Source organism: Mus caroli, chromosome 3, assembly GCF_900094665.2.
Source record: "Mus caroli chromosome 3, CAROLI_EIJ_v1.1, whole genome shotgun sequence".
Classification (NCBI taxonomy): Eukaryota; Metazoa; Chordata; class Mammalia; order Rodentia; family Muridae; genus Mus; species Mus caroli.
In genome coordinates, this window is record NC_034572.1 from 128,623,536 (window position 1) to 128,633,402 (window position 9,867).

Below are 9,867 nucleotides of genomic sequence, written 5' to 3' on the forward strand. Positions count from 1 at the left end.
CTTTAAGGTCTTCTACCTGTTTAGCAGTGTTCTCCTGTATTTCTTTAAGTGAGTTATTAAAGTCCTTCTTGATGTCCTCTACCATCCTCATGAGATATGCTTTTAAATCTGGTTCTAGCTTTTCGGGTGTGTTGGGGTGCCCAGGACTGGGTGAGATGGGAGTGCTGCGTTCTGATGATGGTGAGTGGTCTTGGTTTCTGTTAGTAAGATTCTTACATTTGCCTTTCACCATCTGGTAATCTCTGGAGCTAGTTGTTATAGTTGTCTCTGGTTAGAGCTTGTTCCTCAGGTGATTGTGTTAGCCTCTATCAGCAGACCTGGGAGACTAGTTCTCTCCTCTGAGTTTCAGTGGTCAGAGCACTCTCTGCAGGCAAGCTCTCCTCTTACAGGGAAGGTGCACAGATATCTGGCGTTCGGACCTCCCTCGTGACTGAAGATGAAGGCCCAAAATAGAACCTGCCCCATAAGCTGTGTTGCTTTGACCTGTCACAGAAGCTGTTAGCCTCTGTAGTCCACACTCTTACCTGCACAGACTAGTCTCGGTGGAGTCCCGGAACCAAGATGTCTCCCGCAGATTCTCAGGCAAAGCCCTCCCGGGCCGGTCGGACACCTATTCTCTGGCAGGGAAGGTGCCCAGATGTCTGGAGCCCGAAAAGGGGGTTGCCTCAGAAGCTCTGTGGCTCCTGCCTGTCCCAGAAGCTGTTAGCTTCTGTAGTCCACACTCTCACCTGTGCAGACTAGTCTCGGTGGAGTCTCCGGAACCAAAATGTCTCCCGCCGATGCTCAGGCTGGAAGTGTTTTCTCGCTATATTACACTTTTAAAGAAAATTTTATTCATTGTTTTGTCTTTCATTACTGATATTTGCTTTTTATTAATATCAGTGTTTTAAGGGCCATGAATTAACCTATTCTTTGAACTTGAAAATTCTTCATGTGACTATAAATTACTAGACTCCCATTGTCATATTTTATGTGCATAGCTCTTCAGATCTGTTCACTCCTATTAGCCTGACTATTTCACAGGCAGTTTCTAGACTGAGGCTGTTATGAGAGAAGAAGAGGAAGAATGTACTGACCACCAGTGGTTACCCTTTGCATGTTAGATTATGTACTGATCGCCAGTGGTTACCCTCTGAAGGCTGGATTGTAGGGCTTCTCTACTTGAAGTAATTAGAATTCAACATCAGCCCTGAAATGTCAAACTTAAATCAATAACTTATTTCTCCATATTTTTTTCCATTTTCTGTTATTTAGTTTTAAGGACATTTGTAGGAAAAGATTTACTAGCTTCCATGATTCTGTTTTGGAAATATACATCTTGGTACTATATTTTTGCTTTCCTTTTTTTCCACTAATTTATTTATGTATTCACTTTACTGTTGTGTCCGGCCAGCAGATCACAGCCTGGGTTCTAGCCTGGAAAGGCATTTTGGAAACCTGGAAGAGAAGAGGGGCTAGGCAACGAGAGAAAGAAATGTAGCTAAGACAGCATTCTGATCAAAGCTCAATTTTACTTTTTTCAGACAGACACTCAGTTATAAAGGAAGGGGGAGGGAACCCGATTTCCCGCCAAGTAACCCGGGGTCCAGTAGCAGAAATGAACACATGTGTGTCTCCAAGCAGCAAAGCGATAGGGTCCAGCAAAGGGCATGGCAGAACGAATGAGCAGGAAACTCAGAGACCACACTTTACATTCCAATCACAACCCCTGCCCCTCCACCCCCATCAGACAGCCCCTCCCCATATCTCCACTTTCCCTCTCCTCTGAGAAGGTGGAGGGCCTCCCTGAGTACTCATGCACCTTGGCATATCAAGTCACTGCAGGACACAGCACATGCCTCCCCACTGAGGCCAGGCAAGGCAGCCAAGTTAGGGGAACAGGATCCACAGACAGAGTCAAGGACAGTCCCTCCTTTAGTTGTTGGGGGATCTGCATGAAGACCACGCTTTACATCTGTATAACTGTGAGGGTGGGGCTAGGTCCAGCCCATGCATGCTCTGTGGTTGGTGGTTCAGTCTCTGGGAGCCCCAAGGGTCCAGGTTAGTTGACTCTGTTGGTCTTTCTGTGGAGTTTCTATCCCCTCTGGGTTCCTCGATCCTTCCTGCAACTCTTCCCCAAGATTTCCTGAACTCTGTCTAATGTTTGACTGTGGGTCTCTGCATCTGTTCTGTCAGCTGCTGGGTGGAGGCCTCTCAGAGGACAGTTATACTAGGTTCCTGTCTGCAGACATAACAGAGTATCATTAATAATGTCATGGATTGGTGTTTGCCCATGGGATAGGTCTCAAGTTGGGGTAGCCATTCATTGGTTGGCCATTTTCTCAGTCTCTGCTCCATCTTCGACCCTGCACTTGTAGGCAGGACACATTTTTGTGGGTGGGTTGGTGTCCTTAACCCTCCACTGGTAGTCCTTCCTGGCTGTAGGAGGTGGCCATTTCAGGCTCCATATCCTTTGCTGCTAAGACTCTTAGCTAGAGTCACCCTAATAGACTCTCTGCAGACTCCTTCATCCCAGGTCTTTGGCACATCCTAGAGATGTCCCCATCTGCCACCAGCTGCTGATTTCCATTCACTCTCCTGGCACTTTCTCCCTGGCTCTTCCTATATATGTGACTCCCCCCCCCCTTCACCTTTCTTTCCCCTCTCCTACCCAGTTCCCTCCATCCATCCATCTCTGATGACTGTTTTATTTCCCCTTCTGAGTGGAATTCAAGCATCCTCCCTTGGCCGCCCCCCTTGTTTTTTAGCTTCTTTGAGTTTGTGGATTGTAGCCTATACTTTATGGCTGATATCCAATTATAAGTGAGTACATACCATGTATGTCCTTTTTGGTCTGGGTTACCTCACTCAGGATGATATTTTCTAGTTCTAATTTGCCTGAAAATGAACATCCTTCTTTTTAATAGCTGAGTAGTATTCCATTGTGTTGAATGAACCACAGTTTCTTTATCCATTCTTCAGTTGAGGGACATCTATCTTGTTTGCTTCCAGTTTCTGGCCATTACAAATAAAGCTGCTATGAATATTGTAGATCAAGTGCCCCTGTGGGCTGTTGGAACATCTTTTGGGTATATGCCCAGGTGTGGTATAGCTGGATCTTGAGGTAGAACTATTCCAAATTTTCTGAAAAGCTGCCAAATTGATATCAGTTATTGTACAAGTTTGCATTCCCACCAGCAATGGAGGCAGAGAGATAATATCCAAAATTGAAAAAATTAGAAATGAATAGGGAAACACAACAACAGACACTGAGGGGATCCAAAGAATCATCAGGCCTTTCTTGAAATGCCTGTGTTCCCCAAAATTGGAAAATATAAATGAAATGTATTATTTTCTGGATAGATTTCACTTACCAAAGTTAAATCACAATCAGGCAAGCAATCTACGTAATCCTGTAATCCCTAAGTAAATAGAAGCAATCATTAAAAATCTCCCACCAAAAAAAAAAGCCCAGGGCCAGATGGTTTTAGCCCAGATTCTACCAGCCTTTCAACGAGGAGCTAATACGAATACTCCTCAAACTATCCCACAAGATGAAAACATAAGAAACACTGCCAAATGTGCTCTATGAAGCCACAGCCACCCTAATACCTAAACCACACAAAGACTCAATAAAGAAAGTGAATTTCAGACCAATTTCCCTTATGAACATTGACGCAAGACTACTTAGTAAAATAATCCAAGAATACATCAAAAATACCATCCACCATGATCAAGTAGGCTTTATCCCAGTGTGTTACAATGTATGAAAATCTGTCAACATAATCCACCATATAAACACACTGAAAGAAAAACCCAAATGATTCTGTCATGCAATGCCAAAAACGTCTTTGACAAAAGTCTTGGAGAGATCAGGCATTCGAGTAGCATAGTATCGTTTTTCAAGCCTCTCTCCCTTTCCTGTATACCTATGCAGCCTGGGATTTTAGTGGCTCTTTAATACACATTTCCAAACCGAATTCAGGAATACATGAAGGTTATACATTATAATCAGGTGTGCTTCATTCTAGAAAGACCAGGTTGGTTTGACATGTAAATCAATACATGTAACATAGCATGTAAACAAACTTAAGGACAGTGAAAGTCAAGGTAAACCAGGTTTCCTGAAATTCTGTCTGGTAAATCCAGCAGTGATGAAGATAAAAATAGAAGAGTCTTTTGAAGGTTGAGATAAAGAGGATCAGCCATCAAAAAAGACATCTTAAAAAAAGGAAACAAAAAGCTACTGCTAAAAGCAAACCCCACCCCCCACCCCCAAAAGCAGCCAATCAGGGAGATCCAGCGAAGGCAAAAGGAGCCTGGATCTGAAGATGGGTCAGATGATGAACCTCTAATTCATGTGTCAAAGAAACAGTCTGCAGATGGAAAGTTAAAGCAAATAGCAAAAACAATTACTGGCAGACGCTAACGTTAAAGAGCAGGTAGGTGTGAGAAAATTATCTTGCTTATGATGTGACCGAGATTTCATTAAAATAGCTGTAAAGCTGAGGTGGTGGCAGTGTGCACCTGTAATCCCCATGCACAGGAGACAGAGACAGTTGGGTCTCTGAGTTGAAAGCCAGCCTGGTCTACAGAGTGAGTCCCTGAATCCCAGGACGTCAGAACCACACAGAAAAACTTTGGAGAAAGAAAAAAGAACAGACAAAAAACAAACAAATAAACAAAAAAATAAAACCTGCTGTAAAGAGCTGATCCCTTGTTATGGAGGACAGATGGCTTGTTCCTCTATTTGAAGGTTTGAATTATATCAGCAAGAGAATATGTTTTCTAAGTCTGTTGTGTTGAGAGAGCCCATTGCCGACCTTTGAGCGCTATACACATCAGAGTCGGCTTTTTCAACTGGATTTCTGTGCAGCTTTTAGCTTAACTATTGCGTGGTAATAAGTGTTTCTGGAATTCTTACGGTTGCATATTTTGGATGTCTTTATATCAAGTCAGAGATTCCTGAACTGTAGTGAATTTTAGTGCATTTGATGTTTGCTGGCTTAAGACATACTTCTAATTAAGTAAAACAAACACTAATATAACCAGCCTTTATACATGCAGAGAATAATTAAGTGTTCTGTGAAGTATTGGCAATATATCTCTTCTGTCATTATGAAAACTTAGTGGTGGTTTGTTCATATTAGCATTCAGATGACTGAATTTGAACTTTTTTTCTGCATGTGTATACATGTCAAATTATTGGCATGACAGAAGTGACAGCTATCATTTTTGTACTTTTAAAAACCAATTTTCTGTATATAATTTATTATTGTTTTTGTGCAGATAATTTTTAAAATTCATATAGATAGTTGTGTATGCACTTATAAACTAGAGAAAGCCAGTGTTCAGCCAGGTGGCATGGCAGAGCAGTCAGAGGTCAGTGACAGGAACACTAAAGGACTGACCAGTTCTGCTTCACCCTGAAAGTGTCATTGGTTTGTACTTGTGGTGTTACTTTCTATTTCTGATTCTGTAGGTAAGGATCTTACATATGCTTTAACATAACAGCAAATTTAAAAAAAAACCCTGAAATTAAGTCTCTTTAGATCCATATAGATCTAAACTGCTGCCCCAAAGCTTGTATGTATACACAGACAGATGTAGTGAATCATAATTTTCTGTAGAAAACTCTGTGGGAACCAGCAGCGCATAAGGAAACCTGAATTGTGATTGTTAATTGTAGACAACTTAGAGACCGGACAGGCCCAGGCATAAAACAGTGGCCTGCAGACTTGTTAAACTTAACTTCTAGAACCAACTAACAGGAGGGAGAACAATCATTATGAACTACAGCTCTGTCTTCTGCCCTTACTGTGGCCTGCTCTCAAGGAAATGGATGTCAGCTAGGGATCTATAAAGAGACCCTGTCCAGAAACAGTAAATGTACTAAAGTCTAACCATTGCTTACTATTGCTTAACCAACCTAAGGGAAGGGGATTCAATTCCAGCCACCTTTATTCATCTGTCTAGAAAGAAAATACACATCTCTAGCATCCTTTGGTCAGACTGAAGCAATTAAGGGACTTTTAAAAAACCAACATTTGGGACACTGTTGCAATATTCACAGTGTACATAGGAAGGGACACACTAACAGACAGAGCTTTAGGGCCAGCAGTGCTTCACCTCCACTCTGGACCATGTTAGCAAAGGCTTATTTATAACTGGTCTTCTTCCACACTAGAGCATGCTCACCTTTCTGTTAAAATTTATGTCTATTTTTTTATTAGATATTTTCTTCATTTACATTTCTTTTCTTTTCTTTTCTTTTCGGTTTTTGGGTTTTTTTTTTGTTGTTGTTGTTGTTGTTTGGTTTTTTTGTTTTTTTTGCTGGCTGGCCTGGAACTCACTCTGTAGACCAGGCTGGCCTCGAACTCAGAAATTCGCCTGCCTCTGCCTCCCAAGGGCTGGGATTAAAGGCGTATGCCACCACTCCCAGCTTCATTTACATTTCAAATGCTATCCCCAAAGCCCCCTATACCCTCCCCCCACCCTGCTCCCCAACCCACCCACTCCTGCTTCCTGACCCTGGCATTCCCCTGTACTGGGGTATATGATCTTCAGAAGACCAAAGGCCTCTCCTCCCTTTGATGGCCAACTAGGCCATCCTCTGCTACATATGCAACTAGAGACACAGCTCTGGGGGGTACTGGTTAGTTCATATTGTTGTTCCTCCTATAGGGTTGCAGACCCCTTTAGCTCCTTGGGTACTTTCTCTAACTCCTTCATTAGGGGCCCTGTGTTCCATCCAATAGATGACTGTGAGCATCCACTTCTGTATTTGCCAAGCATTGGTATAACCTCACAAGAGAGAGCTAAGTCAGGGTCCTGTCAGCAAAATCTTTCTGGCATATACAATAGAGTCTAGGTTTGATGATTGTATATGGGATGGATCCTTGGGTGGGGCTGGCTCTGGATGGTCTTTCCTTCCATCTCGGCTCTGAACTTTGTCTCTGTAACTCCTTCCATGGGTATTTTGTTCCCCATTCTAAGAAGGAGCGAAGTATCCACACTTTGGTCTTCCCTTCTTCTTGAGTTTCATGTGTTTTGTAAATTGTATCTATGTCTATTTTTTAATGGCAACGTTTTTGAAGGAAGAGAAACCATTAGAGTGGGAATGCTAGAATTCTGGGACTGTGAGTTTAAACCAAGTATGGCTAATATGCTAGAATATATGTGAAAAATATTTGAGTGTTGTAAGCTAAGAGATAAAAATCATAGGGAAGGAATAGCGCAGATGAGGACACTGGAGGAATGAATACTTAATTTGGATTGGGTCACTAGTAGACTAAGTGGAAGCAAAAGCCTATACATGAAAACATGTGACAATAAACTTCTAGAACTAAAGAGCAAGGACAAAAAAAAGCTGAAAATGAGCAAATGTTTAAGAACTAAAGGGAGACTGTAAGATTATATGTAAATTGGGAATGTCAAGAGAGAAGAATTCTGGAAAGGAACCAATGACATTCTTGAGAAGTCATGACTGATTATTTTCTCAAATGTCAGACACCAACTCATAGGCAAAGCACATTAAAAAGAGCACAACATGGGACTGCACCTTTAATCCCTGCGCTTGAGATTCAGAGGTAGGTAGGTCTCTGTGATTTAGAGGACAGCCAGGACTACGTAGACAATATCTATAAGTCAATAACTAGAGAACACGGGGGGTAAATCCATCTACACCTAACAGTATGATCATTAAAACCTTAGTAGGCGGAGAGAAAACCTTGAATAAGACAAAGAAGAAGCCTTACCTGTCTGGGAGTACAAATAAAATGTGTGTCCTCCATCCTCAGAAATGATGTGAGAAGAATGGAGAGAAGGGGTTAAAATGTTGAGAAGAAAAATAAACATCAATCCAGAGTTCCATGTTTAGTGAAATTATCTTTCACAAACTAAGGGTGAATAAATCATCTTTTGATTTTTATTTTTAAAAAAAGGTGAAGATACACTATTGTCAAGGGATTTCCCTGGCAACATCTGTCAGGAGCTTTTCAGATAGAAGGCAGTTTTATATAGGACAGCAACTCAGACCTACAGAATGGAGAAAAAGATTGAAGGTTAAAACTTCTTTTTATTTTCCTTATCTAATAAGTTTATTAAAAATACAGTATGTTCAATAATTACACCTTATATGTGTGTGTGGTATGAATAACAATTATATGAGCAAAAGACAGAAAACCCCACAAGTACTTGATTCCAGTCATGTGTGGAGTCCTGGCTTTCTTTCTGTCAGTGATGAACTCTATACAAGTATGGTCCTGTTAGACTGTGGTTGTGCTACAGTTGATGTCACCTGTGACGTTGGAGCCACTGTGCTATATTGCAGCTCCTTATTTGTGGTGATATGGCTATAAGCAGAGCTACTCTACTACCCATCATTGTACAAGTATATTACATAAGTCAGTGCAATAGAGTTGGTGAGCTGTCCCAGGCATAAGAGTCCATCATGGCAGGAAAGCATGACAGCAAGAAATAAACACACATAGCTCTAACCATCCAATTTTCTACAAAGGTGCCATGAGCACAGAGAAAAGATAGCTTCATCAAACCGTCAATGGTGTTAAGAAAACTACATATCCATATGTAGAAGAATGAAACCATGTCTATATCTCTCTGTGTAAAAAATAACTTGAAATTGTATCTAAGAACTGGAAACTTTGAAAGTGCTAGGCATGTTAAAGAAAACACTTTAAGATTTAGTCATAGGCAAGAACTTTCTGAAAAGGGAACCGACACTTCTGGAGATCTAGCAAGAACTGAGCAGTAGAAATACATGAAATTTAAAGCTGTCTACAATAAAGAAAAACAGATGATGGAGCGAAGAGACAACTTACAGAATGAGAGAATATCTCTGCCAGTTATACAGCCAAAGGGATTGTATTGAGAATATATACATTTTAAAAATTAAATGCCAAAATCAAATAATCTAGTCAACAAATGAACAGATGAGTTGAACACATAGTTCTCAAATAAAAAAAATATAAATGGCCAATAAATAGATGAAAAATGGTCAATATTTTTATCTATATGGAAACTGCAAATCAAAACTATACTATGAAACCATATTGAAAGAATAAAATGATATATTCTTATGCAATAATGAAGTTTAAAAAGTCATAATAAAGGCAATTGAAAATTCCTAAAATAATTAATAACAAAACAACACAACTCAAACTCATGGAGGGATGTAACACTGTATGAAAGAGGAACTCAAGGAAAATTAAAAATACTTTAAATGAAAATGAAAATGAAGTTTATCAAAGCTTATAGGATGTAACAAAGTAGTGCATAAAGTATGCACATTCAGGAAACATTAAAAATAAGTAAAATTAATAAAAACCATCACCTGAGTAAGCAGAAAAAGAAAGTAATGGCATCCAAAGAAAGCAGGAGAGAAGAAATAGGAAACATTAGAGCCAAACTTGGCCTGTGGCGCTATACAGTTAGGTTTCTACTTTCCTATCATATGCACATATATGATTGTGTTTATCTACATAAAATCCATAATCCACAGATGAGAGAAAGGTGGCATGTGGTTTTCTTTTTGAGATTCAGTTGGTTGTCTTGAACTACATCCATCTCTCTGCAAATGGCAACTTCGTCCTTTATATATTTTGTTTTGTTACCTGTTCCTCATTCCTCTGCTGTTGGACCCTAAGGTTGGTTCCGTAACTCAGCTCTTGTGAACAGTGCTGCCATAAACATGGCTATGCAGGTCTCTCTGTGATATGTTGGCCTCTATTACTTTGGGTAATGCCTGAGTGATGTAGTTGGGTCATGTATTGGCTAGTTTTGTGTCAACTTGACACAGCTGGAGTTATCACAGAGAAAGGAGCTTCAGTTGAGGAAATGCCTCCATGAGATCCAACTGTAAGGCATTTT

At 40.5% G+C, this 9,867-nt stretch overlaps 1 protein-coding gene across 4 annotated transcripts in view; it reads left to right on the top strand.

Annotated features, from left to right (window-relative positions):
- LOC110291092 (sodium/hydrogen exchanger 9B1) overlaps positions 1–9,867 on the top strand; it is a 49,745-nt gene that overhangs the window by 12,390 nt on the left and 27,488 nt on the right. The gene's annotated exons all lie outside the window — the stretch shown is intronic.